The sequence below is a fragment of the Crotalus tigris genome, unplaced genomic scaffold (assembly GCF_016545835.1).
Source record: "Crotalus tigris isolate CLP2741 ecotype Arizona unplaced genomic scaffold, ASM1654583v1 scf7180000019363.1367679, whole genome shotgun sequence".
Lineage (NCBI taxonomy): Eukaryota > Metazoa > Chordata > Lepidosauria > Squamata > Viperidae > Crotalus > Crotalus tigris.
In genome coordinates this window covers 1,341,436-1,365,719 of record NW_024097499.1, presented here as the reverse complement: position 1 = coordinate 1,365,719, position 24,284 = coordinate 1,341,436, and positions in this window count along the sequence as shown.

Here is a 24,284-nt window from a genome sequence, read left to right as displayed (position 1 = left end):
ATTTTTGGCTTCGATTTAGCAGTGCCGATGTTATGCTAGTCGAATAAAAGATTCTTTAAGGTAAACAATGCCTCGAAGTTCTTTTGAAGAGTTTCAACTGTCGGAACCATGACAGGTGGACTTTAACACCCAGAATTCTCCAGGCAGCTTTGCAAAGCTTTGCTGGCTGGGGAATTCTGGAAGATGAAGTCCACTCATCTTAAACTTGCCAAGGTTGAAAAACACTGCTAAAGCATAATGGAAAGATGTAGATAGGGACGAAAGCATCATTATCCAAAATGTCAGAACCAGACGCTCATTATTAATAATTGTTACTTCTTTTGTTAGAAGTTAAAAGATCTCTGATAGGACCTCTCCTTTTTTAGAAACCCAACTGCCAACCAGACTTAGAATAAACATGCAATCCTAACACTTAGACTAACATCTCACTGGCCCCTTCAAAGAACAGGAATCCCCTTTAGAATAAAGGGAGACACTAGAGGTGGAATCTACATATCTCAAAGTGATCTTCCTTTCTGGATTTCACACACACTTCAGGATCAAAGCCCAAATTAGGAGCATCCCGAACTGCGCATCTGCACAGGAAGGACACATGTTGAAACCAGCTAGGCTGCATTAACAGAGGGATAGAATCAGGATCATGTGAAGTATTAATACCACTTTATAATGCCTTGGTAAGGCCACACTTGGAATATGGCATCCAGTTTTGGTCACAACAATGTAAAAAAGATGCTGAGATTCTAGAAAGAGTACAGAGAAGAGTAACAAAGATGATTAGGGGACTGGAGGCTAAAGCATATAAGGAACGGCTGCTGGAATTGGGTATGTCTAGTTTAAGGAAGAGAAGGACAAGGGGGGACATGATAGCAGTCTTCCAATATCTTAGGGGCTGCCACAAAGAAGAGGGAGTCAAGCTATTCTCCAAAGCACCTGAAGGCAGGACAAGAAGCAACAGATGGAAACTAATCAAGGAGAGAAGCAACCTAGAACTAAGGAGGAATTTCCTGACAGTTAGAACAATTAACCAGTGGAACAACCTGCCTCCAGAAGCGGTGAATGCTCCAACCCTGGAAGTTTTTAAGAAGAGACTGGACAGCCACATCCAAAATGGTATAGGGTTTCCTGCCTGAGCAGGGCAGGACTAGATGACCTTCAAGGTCCCTTCCAACTTTTATTATTATTATTATTATTATTATTATTATTATTATTATTATTATTATTATTATTATTAAATCGCTGGACTCCATTTCCTCTGTAGCTGCCCTCAAAAACAAATCTCTTTGTTCTTGGGAATAAAATGAATCTCCTTTCTCACAGTGTACCTGGATTTCATTTTTTATTTGTTCTTGTGCCACCTCGGCTCATGGAGTCTCTAATTATTCTTCTAACACATGATCATAATACAATTTTTACAAATATTTTGGTGACTAGTTCAGGAGAAAAGCTAAGATTTAGTCTCATTATAGCTTATGTCCGATACATACATCAGAAACACTGTAAGCCAGGTTCTCAACAAAAAAAACCTTACTGAAAAATTTAGAGTGAAAAACGATAATTTCCCTAATGATCCCTGAGTGTCCTCCCCAATCAATAAAACAGATGAGTAAATCAGGTGTATTAGGTCCAAAGTAATACGTTTACCCTGAATTTTTATCCTTCACATTGCCAAGGATGAAGGTTGCCTTTTGATTGAACCAAGGTCCAGGACTTATTGAAAATAAGAAATAATGCAACATTTCGTGTCACTTTAGCTGCTTATGGGCACTGTGGTCTAATCTATGTGCCAAGACAAAGGTTGGTCTCTTTGCAGGCTGATCAAAACATCCTCAACCTAAAACTCATTTTTACCGTTCAACCCTAAACGCTATTGATTTATTTGAAGGAGCTGAGAAATCTAACAAGGAACTTTACTGAAAAACTGAGGAGAGCTGGGATATCTACTACAGCTTTCTGATTTATATGGGGAGGGGAAGGAGAATGGGACTTACAGCTAATGCTGCAAGTGGTCCTCAATCATCATTACTAGCCAAAGAGCCAATCCAGTACAAAATCTCTGGTTTGATCGATAAAATATCTCCCCCTCCTCCTTTGAGGTGGTTTAAAAAAAAATCTCCTTTCAACACGGTTCAGAACTGTAAGTTAAAATCAATCTAATTTACCTATTTGGAGTAGAGGTAGTCCTCACATTACAACTGTAATGGAGCCTCACGATAACTCATGATGGTCCTAAATCAGGCCATCCCTATGATGGACCAGATTGTATAACCTTTTTTTTTTTTTTTTTTTGCAGCAGTCATTAAGCAAACATTTAGCTGTCATAAAATGATTACTGCAGTTGTTTTACGTTTTACATTTTACATAAGCAGTTTGCTGAAAACTGGAAATAAATGCTGGTTTTCGGCAAAACTTAAAATATTTTATTTTTTTACTTGTTTGGTAAGCCGTCCAGAATCACCTTATAGGGGAGATTTAATCAATCAATCAATCACACGTGGTCATCGTGGTCACCATGATGTAAAGTTTTGGTCACCATGATGTAAAAAAGATGTTGAGACTCTAGAAAGAGTACAGAGAAGAGCAACAAAGATGATTAGGGGACTGGAGGCTAAAACATATAAGGAAAGGCTGCTGGAATTGGGTATGTCTAGTTTAATGAAGAGAAGGACAAGGGATAGCAGTCTTCCAATATCTCAGAGGCTGCCCCAAAGAAGAGGGAGTCAAGCTATTCTCCAGAGCACCAGAGGGCAGGACAAGAAGCAACGGATGAAAACTAATCAAGGACAGAAGCAACCTGGAACTAAGGAGAAACTTCCTGACAGTCAGAACAATTAACCAGTGGAACAACCTGCCTCCAGAAGCGCTGAATGCCCCAACATTGGAAGTTTTTAAGAAGAGACTAGACATCCATTTGTCTGAAATGGTGTAGGGTTTCCTGCCTGAGCAGGGGGTTGGACTAGATGACCTCCAAGGTCTCTTCCAATTTTTATTATTATTATTATTATTATTATTATTATTATTATTATTATTATTATTATTATTACATGATTGTGGGACACTGCAAATGGTGGCAAATGTGGGCTGACTGCTGAGAGCATGAAGTGTGCTTATGTGACCATGGGGGAGGGAGGGATGACCATCAGAACTTTGAATCTGGGTCGTATGTACTCTTAGCAAGGTTGTTTGTAACCTTGAATAGTTGCTAAGCAACCACTCATAAGCTGAGGACAACCTGTGCAATCTGCCCAAATAAGATTCTCATCAGGTTCTTAGAAAGAAATAAGGCAAGGATTCAGACTCTTGGTCTGTCCATCAGCAGGGTAACTGTCTGGAAGCTGAACAGACTGGGATCAAATTGGTTCCGTGGTGTGATCTTATGGGAGATGCAACTGGGCAATGGCTTGAGATGCTACTGATTGCTCCATTCTAAGCTTTCTTCTCTCTTCCTTCCAAATCACATGATCCAGAGTGCGTGCGTGCAACGCACCCTATGTTTCCCAATACATGTAGATGCACATAAATGCAACCCATCTATCGCAACACAAAAACGCTAAGGGGTGCATAAAGCATTATTTTATTACAAAGAAAACAGAACAACAGAATAATGGAGTTGGAAGGGACCTGGGAGGTCTTTTAGTCCAGCCCCCTGCACAATCAGGAATCCCTGGCCTATGCTATTTCAGACAAATAGTTGTCCAATCTCTTATTCTACTGATTAATCTAACGATCGGAAAATCTAACGATCGGAAAAAGTTCTAGGTTGCTTCTCTCCTTGATTAGAATTGAATAGAGCTGGAAGGGACCTTGGAGGTCTTCTAGTCCAGTCCCCTGCTCAAGCAGGAGAACCTATACCATTTCAGAGAGGTGAATATCCAGGTTCCATCCTGGATATTCTTGTCTTGGCTTCTGGTGCTTTGGAGAATAACTTGACTCCCTCTTCTTTGTGGCAACCCCTGAGATATTGGAAAACTGCTATCATGTCACCCCTTGTCCTTCTCTTCATTAAATTAAACATGCCCAATTCCAGCAAGCGTTCTTCATATGTTTTAGCCTCCAGTCCCCTAATCATCTTTGTTGCTCTTCTCTGTGCTCTTTCCAGAGTCTCAACAAATTTTGCGTAACACCTGGACCCAAACTGGATGCCGCATTCTAAGTCAACCCAGATATCCCCTGTAGGGCCACTGCTGGTTAAAGGGACGGAGTGAATTTCAGAAGCAACTTTTTTTCCTCTCATCTCGTTTGGAAAAGACTTTGGGAGCTTGTTTTGCAAAAAGCTACATGCACTTTGAAAGTCTTCAGGGGCAGAGCAGATGGAAAGGTGCTATTCGCAAAACATGAACGTGTCATTTTTCGAAAAAGCTAGTCGGTTCGCTTCTTATCAAATTTCAGCACAACCTCATTTGTCATTTGCAGAAGCGGCTTTCCAGCTGACCACTAATTTGTGAGGAACAGCAAAGATGGCAGGGTGGGAATTCCCTATGTGGTTTGCTTGATAAAAGAGTCAGTCAGGCTTGTAGGAGACTGTGCTCAGTCAAGGATGTAACATGGTCCTGTATTATATTTATGCAGCAATTCGCTGGGTAAATTTTATTTACTTCTTCTTAGAGACTCTGGTAGCAAACAGACCATGGGAAGAATTCAATAAAGATTTTCAAGAAGTCAGGCCCAGTTTGTTTTTTTTCCCCAGAGCTGATTTATTTTCTTTCTTGGCAGGCTTGCTTTGAGTAATATTCAAGTACTTGCTCTTCACTAAGATTTCTCAGAAACTGTGTTCATTTGAGCATCCCAGCTTTCTTTCACTCTCTTTGTACCCTATATCACTGTCACAATTTCCCCCCCCCCCATTTTTCTTGTGATATTGTGGATAGGGCAAAATAAATATGGTGGTATAGAGGAAAAATAAAACCAACACAGGTTTTAAGATAGAAAAATGTGGATTAGACAGCATCACCACCAGATGGACCCATAGCTGGCTGACCAGCGGTACTCAGCATGTGGTCCTCAATGGAACCGCATCTACATGGAGGGAAGTGTGTAGTGGGGTGCCCCAGGCTTCTGTTCTGGACCTAGTGCTCTTCAACATCTTCATCAACGATCTGGACGAGGGGATAGATGGGGAACTCATCAAACTTGTAGACGACACCAAGCTGGCAGGAATAGCCAACACTCCATAAGACAGGCTTAGGATCTGGATCTGGACAGACTTGAACACTGAGCGCTATCTAATAAAATGAAATTCAGTGGTGAAAGAAGTAAGGTTCTACATTTAGGCAAGAAAAAACAAATGTACAAGTATAGTATAGGGGGTACCTTGCTCAATAGTAGTAGCTGTGAGAGGGATGTCGGAGTCCTAGTGGACAATCATTCAAATAGGAGCCAGCCGTGTGCTGCAGCTGCCAAAAAGGCCAACACAGTTCTGGGCTGCATTAACAGAGAGATAGAATCAAGATCATGTGAAGTGTTAATACCACTTTACAATGCCTTGGTAAGGCCACACTTGGAATACTGCATCCAGTTTTGGTCACCACAATGTAAAAAAGATGTTGAGACTCTAGAAAGAGTACAGAGAACAGCAACAAAGATGTTCAGGGGACTGGAGGATAAAACATATAAGGAACGGTTGCTGGAATATGTTTAGTTTAATGAAAAGAAGGACGAGGGGGGACATGATAGCATTGTTCCAGTATCTCAGGGGCTGCCCCAAAGAAGAGGGAGTCAAGCTATTCTCCAAAGCGTCTGAAGGCAGGACAAGAAGCAACAGATGGAAACTAATCAAGGAGAGAAGCAGCCTAGAACTAAAGAGAAACCTCCTGACAGAACAATTAACCAGTGGAACAACCTGCCTCCAGAAGCGGTGAATGCTCCAACCCTGGAAGTTTTTAAGAAGAAACTGGACAGCCATTTGTCTGAAATGGTAGAGGGTTTCCTGCCTGAGCAGGGGGTTGGACTAGATGATCTCCAAGGTCCCTTCCAACTTTATTATTATTATTATTAGGTAAGTCCTTGAGTTTTGACCAAAACTGAGCCTCACGTTTTGGTGGCTAAGTGAGACGGTTGTTAAATGTGTTTTGCCCCATTTCATGACCTTTCTTGACATAGTTGTTAAGTGAATCACTGCAATTGTTAACTTAGTAACGCGGTTGTTAAGAGAATTCGGCTTCCCCATTGACTTTGCTTGTCAGAAGGTCGCAAAAGGAGATCACGTGACCCAGATTTGCTTAACAACTGCACTGATTCACTTAACAACCATAGTAAAAAAAGGGCGTAAAATTGGGTACGATTCACTTAACCACTGTCTTGCTTAGCCACAGAAATTCTGGTTGTGGTCATAAGTTAAGGGCTCCTGTATATTTTTCCTCCCACCTCTTGAATTCATTGACATCACCAGAATGGCGTCCTTGGAATCACTTCTTATCTTTACCATATGCGAACAAGCAAACATTTGAATTTTGCATGCGATAAAGTTAATGCAACCAGGAGCAGGCAGGTTGAGAGAAAGTCTTTTTTTAGAGAAAAATTGCTTTGGGTGAAATTCAATTAAATGTAGGCAGAAATCTTGGACGACAACTTCTAAGGCTTGAGAAGAAATAGGAAGGAACTCAGTTGTGCAAAGTTCAGCTTTCCGGATCAACCAGGATTGAAAATGTGTTCTTTTCTAGCCGAAGGTTATTAGGATATTTTATCAGAGGCCCAACTTTTCCGAATAACCAGCTTAGAGGGGATCGGGGGAGAGAGCAACGCATTTCAGTCTCTTTAATGCCTCATCATTGATTGAAACTTCTTAATTACGACAATCAGATCGTAAGGGTGGAAGAAAAAATATTACCAGGAGTATGACGCATTACATTAGAGCATCTCGGCTGAGAAATTAATTTTTCACCTTGCGAAGAGTGACTAAATATCCTGCAGTTGGACAATTGGCGTCAAATCCTTTGGGGTATAATTTATCACAAATTAATAAATGAAGGAAGGATCGGCTCTCCACCGTGATCCATTACGACTTTGTCGCACCTCATAGCTCATCCACTGATTGTTCCCTGTTAATCACTGTCCAAAATTGTAATTTCCTTTTTTTTTCCCCTCTCTCTTTTCCTTTCTAATTCCCTTCTGGCACATAGAAGCGCAAGGATAAACCCTTTTCTGTTAATTGGAGACTCCGATTCCTGATGGCATGAAAATTTGCCTTTGCGTGAAAGTGCAGCTCCCCAGTGTTATTAGATTCACTACAAGAATCCATTACCATCATGGCCAGCATGGCTGAAAATCAAGGATAAGAGGTATTGTAGTCTAATGCATCTGAGGAGCACTGTCTCAGGTACAGGACCTCGTTGACCAACAAGGTAAGGGGTAGGCAACTGTGGCTCTTTTATGACTCGTGGACTTCAACTCCCAGAATTCCTGAGCCAGCATGGCTCAGCTTGGAAACCTCTCTCTTTCCCCTCAGCATGGCTGGCTGAGGAATTCTGGGAGTTGAAGTCCATGAGTCGTAAAAGAGCCAAGGTTGCCTACCTCTGGCCTAGACCAGAGGTCGCCAACCTTGGCAACTTTAAGACTTGTGGACTTCAACTCCCAGAATTCTTGAGCCAGCATGGGGAAACTATGGCCCCCTCATGACTCGTGGACTTCAACTCCCAGAATTCCTGAGCCAGCATGGCTCAGCTTGGAAACCTCTCCCTTTTCCCTCAGCATGGCTGGCTCAGGAATTCTGGGAGTTGAAGTCCACAAGTCATAAAAGAGCCAAGGTTGCCTACCCCTGGGCCGCTAGACAGTCACTTTTCTCAGATGGTATAGGTTCTCCTGCTTAAGTGGGGGGCTGGACTAGAAGACCTCCAAGGTCCCTTCCAGCTCTATTCTATTCTTGTTAATAATGTGTGAGCCACAAAACTCTTGCAGTCTCCCCACGTAAATTTTCCAGTATATTTGGGCTACAGCTCTCCCAGCTACCCATTGGGCCCAGCAATCTATCTCCCATAATGGCACACCAAGTAATTATGGGAAGCACTCAAGCGGGACATTATGTATCTATATTCAGAGACATGCCTATAATGATATAACTGTCATCCTGACTAGGAGTCATGGGCAGTTTCAAGTTGCTTGGTTAATTCCCATTTATTGTGGCAAATTCCATTGTTTGCTCATGATTGAAGAAGATTTTCATCTGGGCAGATTCCTAAGCATCAGACAAGAATAAAGAGGGTTCACAATAGTCCAACATCTGGAATTCAATCCAAGTAACAACAATTCTGTTTTCAAGGAAAACATCTGGAATTGCTTTGAAGTCCTGAACCGTATTGATGGAGAACCATCCATAAGGAATGAAACCAAAGAAGTTGTTAAAGAGGTTAAGATTCTCCAGAAAATAATGGAGGGCCTTTATGTAAAGGTAGTTCTTGCCTTACGACAAGAATTGAGTCCAAAAATTTTGTTGCTAAGCAAGACAGTTGTTAAAGTGTGTTTTCCCCAACTGTCTTTCTATCCACAGTTGTTAAGTTAGTAACACAGCGTTAAGTGAATCTGACTTCTCCGTGAAAGAATAGAATAGAATAGAATATCTTTATTGTCATTGTGTAATTCACAATAAAATTAAGTGCTGTCCACAGTGCACATTACACACAAGTAAAAAACAGAAGAACATACATTATATACACATATCCTTCACATTCTATTCACCATTGTGCTGCCCTAATATTGCACTCCAGTGTTGCACTATGACTATACAGTAGTATTTAATATGGTTACAGCTCTGAGATAAAAACTATTTTTCAGCCTATTTGTCTTTGCTTTTATTATTATATTATTATTAGATGAGAGAGAGAGAGAGAGACAGAGACAGAGAGAGACAGAGAGAGATCACATGATACACTAGTATAGATTGACACAGGAATCACAACAGCTTCATTGTAGATAGATCTGGCAGAATAATTTAGCTCCCAGTCTTCCCTGATCAAACCCCCTTGCAATTTTCTGGGAATTGTAATTCTGAGAAGCTGGAAGGATCCGTTGTGTTGAACCCTCTAGTCCAGTGGTTCTCAACCTTTTTAATGCCACGACCCCCAACTGGTCATAAGTTGAGGACTACTCAACCGGTCGTAAGTCGAGGACTACTCAACCGGTCATAAGTCGAGAACTACTCAACTGGTGCAGCACCGTTTGCAGAATGGGACTTTTGGCGGGCTCAGCAGGACAGAGACAGCCTGGACAATTCCTATTGGCTTTTGAAAGCCAATAGAATTAGATTCTATTCAAGAGAGTCTATTCTATTGGCTTTCAGATGCCAATAGAATAAAAGGGAGTAGCACAGCTAAGGAAAAGGGGGGGGAAAATGGCGGACTGCGTTGTTTGGCAACCCCCGTGAAGTGGCCGTTCGACCCCAAATGGGGTCCCGACCCACAGGTTGGGAACCACTGCGCTAGTCTAATATTTCTCAACTTCAGTGACTTTGTATGGACTTCAACTCCCAGAATTCCTGGTAGTCCTCGACTTACAATCACAACTGAGCCCAAAATTTCTGTTGTTCAGCAAGACATTTGTTAAATGAAATTTGCTCCATTTTGTGATCTTTCTTGCCACAGTGGTTAAATGAATCATTGCAGTTGTTAAGTTAATAACAAAGTTCTTAAGTGAATCTGGCTTCCCCCCTTTGACTTTGCTTGCCAGAAGGTCGCAAAAGCTGATCACATGACCTTGGGACACTGCAACCGTCATATGTACATGCCAGTGGCCAAGCGTCTAAATTTTGATCACATGACCCTGTGGATGCCGCAAAAGTCGTAATTCTGAAAAAGGGTCACAAATCACATTTCTTGCTGCCGTTGCAACTTTGAATGGTCACTAAACAAACTGTTGTAAGTTGAGAACTACCTGTACTTCCTAGAGAATTCTGAGAGTTGAAGTCCACACTTCTTAAAGTTGGAGTCTATCTAAGGAATCTAAATTTTGACTTCCTAGACCAATGTTTCTCAACCTGTGAGTCGGGACCCCATTTAGGGTCAAATGACCATTTCACGGGGGTCACCAAACAACGCAGTCTGCCAAATTAGACTCTTGAATAGAGTCTAATTCTATTTGCTTTCAAAAGCCAATAGGAATTGTCCAGCCTGTCTCTGCCCTGCTGAGCCCGCCAAAAGTCCCATTCTGCAAACGGTGCTGCAAACTGTCTGCAGCGAAGGCGAGCTGTCTGGAAGCTTCCACCCCTCCCTGCTGAGCAACTACTAAAAATGTAAATAAAAGAGGGCCAGGGGTGGGAGGTGGGAGGCCAGCGGATGCAGGGAGGGTTGCTGGGCCACGTGGGGCCCAGTGGGTGCCTTACCTCCCTTGGGCTGGGCCAGCTGGTGGCCCAGCCAGTGGTTGCCCTGCGCCGTCACTGCCCCTTGCCAGCTACACCTTGGCCGGTGCAGGGGGCGGCACCACGCATGCGCAGCACTCCCAGGCAGAGAAAGTCCTCGACTTACAACCGGTTGAGTAGTCCTCAACTTATGACCGGTTGGGGGTCATGGCATTAAAAAGGTTGAGAACCACTGTCCTAGACCGAGAGTTGTGTAGCTTTCACTTGAATACATACCAAGGAGGTGTGGGAGATGAAAATATAGCCCCCTCCTCATATAATAAGATCGGGCTAGAACAAAGCTGAAATAGGCCCCCACAGAAGTGATTTGAAGCTTTAACTTGAACTTTATGCTGTTTCTCAATAAGGACATACTATTTGTAATCTGCTGAGCTTTGTGCAAACTGAAATTGCAAAGTAGATAGTTCTGTGTATATTTGGAACACGAGTATTGTAATCGCGGGAAAAGAGGAAATGAAAGTAGCTGATGGACGCGGGTTCCAATGTACACAGGTATATGTGGAAAGTGTCAACACTGCTCATACTGAATCTTCTTGCTTTGACAAAATATGCAAACTGTCTGGTATTTTTAGAGTTAATTCAGATGACAGAGAAAAGGGAGGGGAAATAACAAAAGCCAAGGAAAAGGAAGGGAAGTGAATCTCTGCCCTCTGGGCTAATTGGAAGATGTGACTTGTGACTGCAAGATAAGGGAGGGGTTTAGCAAGAAAAGTTAGATGCCAGCAAGAGGAATTCAGATTCTGGCATAAACCTCCATGATGTGCCGTGAATTTGTAACAGTGGTAATAAAGGCTTTGGGATAGACATGCTTGGAAGTTCTTTGAAGTGTTTCATTAGTCGGAACCATGGCAGAAAGTTATGTTCAGCAGAAGGTCAGCAGGAAGTCAGCAGACCATCTGACTAGAGTCTTAGAACGAGAAAGGGTATAAAGCAGTGGTTCTCAACCTTTTTAATGCCGTGACCCCCAACCGGTCATAAGTCAAGGATTAAACAACCGGTCATAAGTCGAGGACTAAACAACCAGTCGTACATCAAGGACTACCCAACCGGTCATAAGTCAAGGAGTTTCCCTGCCCGGGAGCACCGCACATGCATGGTGCCGCCCCCTGCACCGGCCACGGCGTAGCTGGCAAGCGGCAGAGACGGCGCAGGGCGACCACTGGCTGGGCCACCAGCTGGCCCAGCGCAAGGGAGGTAAGGCACCCACTGGGCCTCACGGGCGCCAGCAACCCTCCTTGCGCCCGCCAGCCTCCCACTTCCCACCCCTGGCCCTCTTTTACTTACATTTTTAGTAGTTGCTCAGCAGGGAGGGGTGGAAACTTCCAGACAGCTCGCCTTCACTGCAGACAACTTGCAGCACCGTTTGCAGAATGGGACTTTTGGAGGGCTCAGCAGGGCAGAGACAGGCCTGGACAATTCCTATTGGCTTTTGAAAGCCAATAGAATAAAAGAGAGTAGCACAGCTAAGGAAAAGGGGAGAAAATGGTGGACTGCATTGTTTGGCGACCCCCGTGAAATGGTCGTTCGACCCCAAATGGGGTCCCGACCCACAGGTTGAGAACCGCTGGTATAAAGGGTTGGGACTGGACCTGATTGATTTGCCATTGGCCTATAGCTGTCCGTTTGAATCTGCTATGCCATATGGGAAAGACTGAGGGCAAGAGAAGAAGGGGACGACAGAAAAGAAGGTGGCTGGATGGAGTCACTGAAGCAGTAGGCGTGAGCTTAAATGGACTCCAGAAGATGGTAGAGAACAGGAAGACCTGGAGGAATGTTGTCCATGGGGTCGCGATGGGTCGGACACGACTTCGCAACTAACAACAACAACAATGCCATATGGTCCTCATTGCAATGGGTTATTAATGTAAGTGATGTTGCGTTATTATTCTTGCAATGTTTCAAATTATTAGCAAAATAAACCTCTCAATCTTAAAGTAAGAATTATTGCTTTGTGCTGCTGTCTCTTGTCTTTTTCACTGGGTTTTTCCATGACAGAGGGAAACTCATGACGTCTCTGGATTATTGCTCCCACCAAATGGATTCCAAGGGCATTGCTGTAAATTAATGACTTACGAGTCCAGTTCTTTGTCTTTCCACAGGTTGAGCTTCTCTTTCATTTTCCCAAGAATGTTTTCTGAAAAGCCAAGTAAGGCAAGGAACTTGGCAGGCATTGAAAGAGATGTCTGCAGCATATATTACAGCCTATGGCAGTGGTGGCGAACCTATGGCACGGGTGCCAGAGGCGGCACCCAGAGCCCTCTCTGTGGGCACGTGTGCTGTCGCCCCAGTCCTAAGCCTTCAGCTGGGTTTTTTACAGCCTTTTCGCTTTAGGCCTTTTTTTGTACAAAAAAAAAAGGTTCAATTAATCAGTCAATTTTAACTTCTCACAGGGAAAAAAAAAGATCTTGCAAAGTTGGAATTGATTGATTGAACTTTTTAGTCCCATCCAGTTTGCCATTACCACTGCAGCCATGCCCACCCAATGGGCCACACCCACCCAATGGGCCACACCCACCCGGCACCCGACAATGCATAAGTGGGTTTTGGGTTGCAGTTTGGGCACTCGGTCTCTAAAAGGTTCACCATCACTGGCCTATGGGCTCTAGGTTGTCTTTTCCTATTGCTAACACTCATCTGCAACCATTTTCCACACAACTCCGCTAGCTTTGCATCTAGTTGCCTGGGTATTTATAGAACACTTTCCATGCTGCAAGTCCCATTGTGATACAGTTGTTTATTTAATGGGTCTGGGTGTCTGCAAAACTGCCGATTCTCACAGCCTTACAGCCAAAACTACAAAGATACGGTTGGATGTGATTATTCTGCTGGTTTCCGCCTGCCAATGAAGCACCCCCAGACCTGCTTGGTGCAGCAAAACCACTCATGAGGAGAGCATTAATAAGGAAATATTAGACACAATGGTGAGACCGATAAATATTTATTCAGGCAGAAAGCACAGTCGTTCGCCAAAACTATCTCCTTGGAATGTGGCAAAGGTTCCTCCAAGCAAAAAAGCTCTAATTGTGAATTTTCAAGCATGTATCCACTGCGGCATAGCTTTTTTGGCCTTCTGAAACAATTGCAAAAAAAAAAAAAAAAAAAGTAAATCTCCAGTCCCAAATAGTTTATTTATGAGGTGCTAAACAAAAATATTCCTAACAGTAAAATTAAAAAAAAAAATAGAGCAGTACAGCTTTTTCCTTTGATGAGATTGTCTCAACGGAATAAGACTTGGAATTCATACAGCAATGGCTTGGAGAAATAATTAGTCATGAAGCAATTATTAAACCTGGATTATTAGTCATGCTAGTTTTATGGATCCTCCGTGTTGCAAGACTAAACTGTGTTAAATTCCAATGACTAAAATCCTGACTATTCAAACATAACATGTGGGTCTACCTATGTCAGTGCCAATAAAAAATGGAAGTGGGTATAATAATAGGTGTAATAATACCTAGAATCATAGAATCACAGAGCTGGACAAGATGTTTTAAGTCTTCTGATGCAAACTTCCAAGGCAGGAACCCTTATACCATTGTGGGAAGTTTTATATGAAAATATATTTTATTCCTTATATTGTCTCCATTTTTTCCTTAAATATTAACAGAATCCACAATGGACTGAGAATCAGAGTGTCTACTAAATAATTGACAGTCAAGCTGAAACTAAGTTAATCAAGTCAAAATAGCAAACGGGGGGAAATCTTTTACTCAAATTTCCTTAAACCCCCAAATAAATTACTCAGACCTAATTCACATAATTAACAATTAATCAGTAATCAGCAACTAATCAGTGGAAAAGTTTGCCTCCAGAAGTTGTGGGTGCTCCATCATTGGAGGCTTTTAAGAAGAGACTGGACAGCCATTTTTCTGGAATGGTATAGGGTTTCCTGCCTGAGCAGGAGGTTGGACTAGAAGACCTCCAAGGTCCCTTTCCATTCCGTTATTCTATGTCAGTGATGGCGAACTTTTTAGAGACCAAGTGCCCAAACTGCAATTGAAAACCCACGTATGCATCGTCGGGTGCCAGGTGGGCATGGCCCATTGGGTGGGTGTGGCCCATTGGGTGAGCGTGACTGTGGTGGTAACGGTAGGCTGAGTGGGACTAAAAAGTTCAATCAATTTGGAGGCCTAAAGCGAAAAGGTTTTATAAAACCCAGCTGAAGGCCTACGACTAGGGCAACGGCGCACGTGCCCACAGAGAGGGCTCTGAGTGCCGCCTCTGGCACCCGTGCCATAGGTTTGCCACCACTTCTCTATGTTCGATGTCCAAGACACTTTCTCAAACTACATTTCTGGCCCAGATTCTGGTTTTGATTGGCACTCTTCACGTTTTTCTTCCTACTGACCATTACAGCAAGGTTCTATATGAAAGAGAGGGAGAAATCTAGGAAAGCTTGAGCAGTGGGCAAAAATGAATACAAGTAGTTTTTGACTTATAACCATAACAGAGTTTAAAATACCCATCAAAAGTCATGATTTTAATTGGAAGCACAATTGAGTTACAATACCTGAACACATTGAGCTTGATTTGAAAAAAAGTCAATAGGGGATTTTAAAAAAGCCCACAAGAATCAGCTAATTAATCCCGTGGCCCATCTAGAGGCCATTTTGTAAATAACCACTGTTAAACGAGTAATTATCACTTGTGTATCTTTTAATTTTGGGTTTTTTTTCTTCTGCAAAACAAAAAACAATCTTCACAGCCTTTCCCATTTCTCCTCATACTCCCTTCTGGTTCTTAGGATCATTTCAGAAGTTCTTTTTTTCTCATTAATCAAAACTTGGTTTTGTCTTGATTATTCACCGAAATCAAGCGATGGGGAGGACATGATGCAAAAGGATGCTTCTAAAGATAAAAAAAGAAAAAAGACAGTCATATACACCAGGGTTTCCAAACCTTGGCAACTTGAAGACATATGGACTTCAACACCCAGAATTCTCCAGCCAACCATGCATGCATGGCTGGGGAATTCTGGGAATTGAAGTCCACATGTCTTTAAGTGGCCAAGGTTGAGAGAGCCTGATATACAGGTAGTCCTTCACTTACACCCACAACCGAGACCAGACTTTCTATTGCTAAGTAAGGAAGTGCTTAAGTGAGTTGTGTCTGATTTTATGACCATTTTTGCTTTGGTTGGTAAGGAAATCACTGCAGTTGTTAATTGAATCGTGCAATCATTAAGCAAATCGAGCTTCTCCCAATAATAATAATAATAATAATAATAATAATAATAATAATAATAAAGTTGGAAGGGACCTTGGAGGTCATCAGGTCCAACCCCCTGCTCAGGCAGGAAACCCTATACCATTTTGGACAAATGGCTGTCCAGTCTCTTCTTAAAAACTTCCAGTGTTGGAGCATTCACCGCTTCTGGAGGTTAATTGTTCTAACTGTCAGGAGGTTTCTCCTTAGTTCTAGGTTGCTTCTCTCCTTAATTAGTTTCCATCCATTGCTTCTTGTCCTGCCTTCAGGTGCTCTGGAGAATAGCTTGACTCCCTCTTCTTTGGGGCAGCCCCTGAGATATTGGAACACGGCTATCATGTCCCCCCTCGTCCTTCTCTTCATTAAACTAGACATACCAATTCCAGCAACCATTCCTTATATGTTTTAGCTTCCAGTCCCCTAATTGATTGTGCTTGTCAAAGGTCAGCTGGAAAGGTCACATTATGCCAATCATATGACCCACCCCCAGGGACGCTGGAACCATCATAAACACATCCCTGTTGCCCAGTGCCTGGATTTTGATCACATGGCCGTGCGGATGCTGCAAAGGTCATAAGTGCGAATGCCGGTAAGGTAACTCACTTTTCTCACTGTCGTCTTAACTCTGAATGGTTGCTAAAGGGGTGTTTGTAATTTGTGAGCTACCTGTACACCACAGATGAAAAAGATAGAGATGCCAGAAGGCTAATGATACTTGTATTAATATTTGCCATTGTTCTAAACCAACGAGCCTGCCAACTATTAAAGGAGAGAAGAGAAACAAACAAATGGGATAGATCCATTTAACTTCCTGTCCCAGGAGATCCCAGCTGATGGGTTTTGGAACTAAATAAAAGACAACTCTCTCTCCAAGGGGGTCTTAGGTTTCATTGCGAAGCTTCGTAAAGAGCTAAATTCAGCCCGTGTCCTTGCCTTACAAAAGGACAAATGATTTCCAGTTCCTTCGCAAAAGAAATCAGAAAGGGATCAGCTGACTAAGGTTTGACACTTATCTATTCAGAGGCAGGGATTTGGGATCTGTTTCACAGATGGCTATCAAAGGTAAGGACCTGGAGGATCATCAGGAGCAGGGATCAGAGCTAAAAAACAGAATTTGAGACCCTAAAAAGAGTGGAGAGAAGAGCAACAAAGATGATTAGGGGACTGGAAGCTAAAACATATGAAGAACAATTGCAGGAATTGGGTATGTCTAGTTCAGGAGAAGGCAACCTTGGCTCTTTTATGACTCGTGGACTTCAACTCCCAGAATTCCTGAGCCAGCATGGCTCAGCTTGGAAACCTCTCCCTTTCCCCTCAGTGTGGCTGGCTCAGGAATTCTGGGAGTTGAAGTCCACGAGTCCTAAAAGAGCCAAGGTTGCCTACCCCTGGTCTAGTTTAATGACAAGAAGGATGAGGGGTGACATGATAGCTGTGTTCCAATATCTGAGGGGCTGCCAGAAGGAGGAGGGGGGTGAAACTATTCTCCAAAGCATCTGAAGGCAGGACAAGAAACAAGGGATGGAAACTGATCAAGGAGAGAAGCAACCTAGAACTAAGGAGAAATTTCCTGTCACTGGGAACAATTAACCAATGGAACGACTTGCCTCCAGAAGTTGTGGGTGTTCCAGTACTGGAGATTAAGAAGCGGTTGAATAAGGGAAGCTTTTGGTTACCCAGATATAACTTGTTTTGAAATTATAAATGATGGGGATATTTTGAATATGGATGGGAAATTAAAACTGAAAAAAGCAAAAATAGGATACTGACTGAATAAATGGATATTGAGTGCAAATGCAACTAAGATATAATAATAATAATAATAGTAGTAGTAGTAGTAATAGTAAAGTTGGAAGGGACCTTGAAGGTCATCTAGTCCAACCCCCTGCTCAGGCAGGAAACCCTATACCATTTCGGACAAATGGCTGTTCAGTCTCTTCTTAAAAACTTCCAGTGTTGGAGCATTCACCGCTTCTGGAGGCAGGTTGTTCCACTGGTTAATTGTTTTGGTTAGAATTAATATGTTTTGGTTAGAAAAGATATTTTGAATTGATATCATTGATACTATTAGAAAACTGTAATGAACGCTGACATTTAACTGTATATTTATTAACAACAATAAGAATTGTATTTGCTTAATGTGAAAAATGTTTATTACTGGAAGAAGAGAGAATGTATTGGATGGCGTAATATTGGATTTAGCTTGAAGGAGCTTATATGTACCACAGAATTACTAATGGAGCCAGTCAAAACGTTGTCTATTAAGCACTTGTTTGTAAAAATAGAAAATTAATAAAATATTTATAAAAAAGAAAGAAGAGATTGGAAAGCCATTTGTCTGACATGGCATAAGGTTTTCTGCTTGAGCAGGGGTTGGACTAGATGACCTCCAAGGTCTCTTCCAACTCTTATTTTTCTGTTATCTGTTTCTGTTATGGTTTGCTGAGGAGCAGAGCCTTGAAGGGAGACTCAAAGCCACACTACATGTTACACTTACAACTATGAAAGTAGCCCTATCAACAAAAGCAAGATTTTTTTTAAAGAGTTGAGATGTCCTAAAAGTCAGAAAGTTCATTTGAGAGACTTCTTTGTCATTTTTTTCATTGCATCAGACAACAATAGTTTTCTCAGCTAAACATGCATTTAATTGTCTAAAACAAATCACATCAATATCAGAATTAACTGTACAGCATGCTAAAATTGTATTGATTAAAATAGAAAAAAAGCATATTATTGGATTGAGTTGCAGAGGATTCTTGAAATGGTTTAAACATAACGAGGATGCACTTTTTATTAGTATCGTTTTATAAAACCCTAGTAAGACCACACCTGGAATACTGCAGCCAATTTTGGTCACCATATCACAAAAAAAGATGTTGAGAGCTTGGAGAAAATTAAGAGAAGAGCAACTAAGATAATTAAAGGCCTGGATAATAAAACATGCGAAGAACGGCTGCGGGACTTGGGTTTGGCTAGTCTAAAGAAAAGAAGAAATAGGGGAGACATGATAGCAGTGTTCCAGTATTTGAGGGGCTGCCACAAAGAAGAGGGGGTCATGTTATTCACCAAAGCACCAGAGGGCAGGAGGAGAAACAATAGTTGGAAACTGTTCAAAAAGAGAAGCAACCTGGAATTAAGGAGAAACTTCCTGACAGTGAGGACAATCAACCAGTGGAACAGCTTGCCCCCAGAAATTGTGGGTGCTCCATCACTGGAGATTTTTAAGAAGAGACTAGACAGTCACTTGTCTGAGATGGTATAGGTTCTCCTGCTTGAGCAGGGGGCTGGACTAGAAGACCTCCAAGGTCCCTTCCAGCTCTATCCTATCCTATCCTATCCTATCCTATCCTATCCTATCCTATCCTATTCTTCATTCCAGATAAAAACAGAAATTCTTCCAGACTGAACCTGGATTCTGTCATCTTCTCTTTCTATTGCCTAAAAAGGATTTTCTGGCGTAGAACTCATTGATCTGAAACCTTTTCCAAAGTCCCAGCAAACGTACAGTGCTAGTCCAATGTTGCTTTATTTCAGATAGTTTAAAAAAGGGGTTTTTTTTCTACATTCTTTGGCAGCAAAACCAGAATACAGAATCATCCAACTTCAAATCTTACGGCAGGATCTCATCCTGTAAGAAGTGAGAGACAATAATCTTGACTTCAACCTCACAGAAGGTAATTTACCTTTAATTAGAGATTAAGAACATTCCTGCTGCCTAATCTCTATGGAATTCAACTCTAATCATCATTTGTTGTTGTCAAACAATTACAAAGATTCAATAGGTTGTGTTGCGTCCTTGGCGGGAAAGCAGACACGAGAAGCAGCTGGAGTTCTCAGTTTCTTTTATTCAGCGTTCAGCTTACAGGAAGATGGCTTCAGCCTCGCCCAAACGCCTCGCAGCCTCTTATATAGGCAACTCCCGGGTAAAAGGGTTACTTTTCCCGCGCCAGCACCCGCGCATGCGCACGGCGCTGGCGACAGCCTGTCTGGTCCCGGGCAGCTTTGCACCTGCCCGGGACTGCCTGCAAACGCCCGAGCCGTTTGCAAAGGCTCGGGACATAACACCCCTTTCCCCCGGGCTAAAACTACTACCAACATACAACATTTATTTTATATGACATTTTGCTCCCCAGTGCTCCCACTGTTTACTGGCTTTTGCCTTGCCAGCAATGTTATGTAGTCTTCTAGGTACTTGGGAGATTTCTTTGCTCTCTGTGACCTTCTTAGCTCTGGATTACTGGCATAAGTCCCCTGACTGGAGGGAGGCGTGAGCCTTTTCTCTCTATTGTGCCCTGGTGTCTTCCAAGGACTGTGCCCCAATGCCTGGCCTGCTCGCTTGCCCACCGGGCTCGTCAGGCCAGGGCTTCTGTTGCTTTGTGACCTGGTTGACCTGCCTAGCTGTAGACCCTCGGGCCCCTTGAAGTGATAGCCGCTGCTGGGCGTCTCTGTAGGACCTCCTAGGTCAGTCCAAGACCTGTCAGGAGGCTGTCCATTCCCTGAACCCCATTCTGTGTTCGGGCTCGTGTGGGTTTCTGTACTTCCCAAAACTCAGGTGTTCCCTGATTTGTGCTAGGGTTGTTGTAGTCGGGACTTGGTTCCTCGACTAGCTCTGTGTATGTTTGACCCCCTGTAGGATTTGGGGTAAGGTCAGGCCAACCTTGGGATTGTGTGCCAGCTCTCTTGCGGGGAATGATTTGTTGGGATGCCCCCGGGTATCCTCCGTGACTGGAGTGCTGTGTGACGTGTGTGGAAAGTGAGTATGCCCCCGGGGTGACTCCCTGGCTGGAGTAGGCGTGGATGCCTGGAGTTAGGTAAGCTCATGGAATTCTTGTTCGGAGCTCTCGCGGAACCCTGGGATGGGCCGTTTGTGGCTCCCTCAGTGGAGATGGGCAGCAGCTCGTGCCCTTCCCTTGCTCCAAAGGGTCCCCCTCCCCCCCTGGAAAAGACCCAGGAGTCTCAGCAGAAAAGTCTCGCCTAGAGCAAAGTTGGTCGATGTGCCGACGCAGGACACGACCGTTGTCCAGGGCAACCTCGTAGGAGAGAGGACCTGTGATCCTGGACACAGAAGCGGGGACCATGTATGACCAGGCCCGTAATTGCGAGCCCAAACCGGGGCACCCACAAGTAGTTGTCTAGGTGCCCTAGGATGTGAGGTAGATGAAGGCAGTCTGTCCGGATGCAACCGGTCAAGTCTAGTAGTAAGTTGGCGCCCCAACGAAGTTCAGCTGGACTTCTCCCTGTAGAAGTGGACGGTGTGGTGCGATAAGAAAGGAGAAAGTCAGCCAACCTGTGATGCCAGTCCCCGTAGGTGAGTCTCTTCAAGGCGTCCTTTGCGATGCGCACCATGCGTTCCGCCATACCGTTGGTGGAGGGTGGAAAAGGCGCAGACGTGGCATGACGAATCAGGTTTGCCTGTAAGAAAGCTTGGAATTCGGAGGAGGTGAATTGAGGGCCGTTGTCGGACACAATGACATCTGGCAGCCCGTGTGCAGCAAAAATCCCCCTCAGTACATGAATAGTCTTTGCAGTGGTGGTGGATGAGACAGGCACAACCTCAAGCCATTTTGAATGGCTGTCAACAAGGACCAAGAAGAACTGGCCCTGAAAGGGCCCAGCGTAGTCAATGTGCACCCTAGACCATGGGGACTGTGTTTCCTCCCATCTATGCACAGGAGCTTGGGGCATCTCTGGGCGAGACCGTTGGCACAGGTGGCATGCGTGTACCTTAGCCTCAATATCTTTATCTAAAGCAGGCCACCACAAGTGGCTGCGTGCAAGAGCCTTCATACGAACAATGCCAGGATGACCCTCGTGGAGGGATTCTAAGACCCTAGTCCTCATTGAGGGGGGAATGACAACTCTGTTTCCCCAAAGCAGACAACCCTGAGAAAGGGACAGTTCGTTTCTTTTGGACCAGAAACTCTGAAACTCAGGACTAGGGCAGTGCTCAGGCCACCCGGACAGGACCCAGGAGCGAACACGTGAAAGTGTGTGATCTGTACCCGTTTCAGCGGTAATATCCCTGGCACTAAGAGGGAGCTCGGGCACGGCTTGGATTGATAGAATGTTGACAGCTGGCGCGGGGTCAGCTTCTACTATGGCAGGAGGAACCTAATGAGGCTCTCAAGCAGGCCCATTTCTTTCCCAGGCTTGTGGAGTTAATGAAAAATTCCTATGCAGACAAGAAAATAGCCCACCCTAGCATTCTAGGGGAAATGAGTGGGGCGTCTCTGCTTAGTGTGGTAAACAGTCCGCAGAGGCTTATGGTCAGTGAAGACCGTGATGAAATGCCTGCCATATAGAAAATCGTGGAATTTTTTAATTCCAGCAACAACAGCCAGAGCCTCCCTGTCTATCTGAGCGTAGTTGCGCTCGGCAGAAGACAGTGTTCTGGAGTAGTATGCAATAGGAAACTGAGTTCCATCAGACATGAGGTGACTCAGGACAGCTCCAACCCCGTAGGGGGATGCATCACAAGCGATGCACACAGGACGAGACTCGTTGAAATGTGCAAGAACACTGTTAGAAGTGAGCAAGGCCTTGACTTCTTTAAAGCAAGCCTCATGTGCTTGTGACCACAGCCACACAGCTTGTTTGTCTAGGAGCCTGTGAAGAGGCTCAGCTACACTAGCTTTATGTGGAAGAAAAGAATTGTAGAAATTCAGGAGGCCTAGGAAGGCCTGAAGTTCGGCCTTAGACTTTGGCCTGGGTGCTTGTAAAATAGCAGTTAGTTTGGATTCAGCAGGATGAATCCCAGCAGCATCAATTTTGAATCCCAGAAATTCAGTAGAAGGCACCCCGATCTTGCATTTGTCTTTTCTGAGCTTGAGGCCTGATTCCCTGAATCTTAACAGGACAGCCCTAAGTCTTTCAGCTAGAATGTGTGTGGAGTCTCCTGCAATCAAGACATCGTCAAAGTAGGGGCAGACCCCTGGTATACCTCGTAGTGTGTTTTCCATTACGCTTTGGAAAATCCCAGGAGCGACATTTACTCCAAACTGTAGCCTTTTTACTTTAAAGGCTCCCCTGTGGGTCACAATGGTCTGAGCTATGGCAGCATCATCATCAACAGGCAGCTGTTGATATGCTTGAGCTAGGTCAAGCTTTGCAAAAACACGCCCCCCCTTGAGAGAGGCCAGGATGTGACTGACCACAGGAACAGGATAGGCATGTTGCTGCAATGCCTTATTGAGTGTGCATTTGTAATCAGCACAAATGCGAATGTCCCCATTTGCCTTTAGAGGCGTGACAATGGGGTCTCCCACGGGCTGGAATCAACAGGTTCTAGGATTCCCTGTTGGATTAGTTTGTCTAGTTCAGTGTCAATCTTACTTTTTAAAGCAAAAGGGACCCTTCTTGCTTTAATCCTAATGGGAGTGACAGTGGGGTCTAGCTTTAAGGACACAGGTGGTCCTTTGAATGTGCCCAGCTGGGGGCTGAAAACATCTGCAAATTCTTTGCAGACTTCCTGTAGGTCGAGTGTTTGTAAGCTGTTGAGTCCTGTGACGTGTATCCCCAGGGCCTCAAACCAATCGAGTCCTATGAGACTCGTTCGTTCACCCCCTACTACTAATAAGTCTAGTGGACCTTCAAAACTCTTGTATTGCACGTTAAGGGTGGCCTCCCCCTTAACACACACTCTTGAGTTCTGAAAATCTGTTAATACAATATCAGAAGGCCTTAACTTGGCCTTAGACCACTTCTGGAACAAATCTTCCTAAATGTATGCAATGAAATGATGGACAGGGCAGACCCTGTGTCTAGTTCCATAGATAATGGAACCCCTTGTAGCTTCACGTTGAGTGACAGCTTTTTCTTCATGGGCTTGTGTGTGCCTGTTCTACAGATGCTTCTTCGCGAAGCGCAAAACCCTACCCTATTCTGGCTGGGGAATCTGGTACCTTTCAGGCGTTCTTCTTGGGGTTGTGCCTTTCGTCGGCTCAGACACACAGCTGCAATATGCCCTTGTTTGCCGCATGCCCGGCAGGTAGCGGAGCGGAACTTGCAGTCGGTTCTCCTGTGGCGACCTCCACAGCCGATGCACTTGAGCAGAGCCGAAGAGCTTCCCTTCTGGTTCTCTTCCTTCGCGGGGTGTAGACGGTCGACTTCCTCGTCCGGATCCTCCTCGGAGTTTCGTCGGACGTCTTCCTGGTGCACGGACGCACCCTCTGCACTGTTTCTGATCGGCCGCATGTTTTTGATGGCGCCGCCTGCTGCTTCTTCTGCGGTGACTTCCCTTAAGGCGTCTTGGAAGGATAATTCTTCCTTGGCAAAAGTCTCTGTTGTAGCTCTCGATGCCTTAGCCCGCACACGAATCGGTCCCTCAGTCGTTCCTCGAGGTCCTTGAACTCGCAGGGCTTGGCGGCCTTCCGTAGCGCGGCGATGTATTCCTTGGCTGTTTCACCGGACCGTTGATCCCTCTGCTCGAAGGTGTGGCGCCATGAGATAACGGACACCTTGGGGTGGAAGTGCTCTTTCAGCAGCTTCTTCAGGTCTGCGTAGCTTACAGACTCTACTGGAACAGGTGCTACAAGATTTTCTGCGATTTCGAAGGCGTCTTGGCCGCAAACGCAAAGCAGGGTGGCCGCCTTCAAGCTATCTTCCCTCACTTGATTTGCCTTGAAGTAGTTCTCCATTCTGGATACGTAGGACTCCCACCGCTCTGGATGTGAGACGTCGAATTCCGAAGCCTTCCGATTTTCGCCATCTTCGGATCTTCAGGAGACGGGTCTATCAGCCA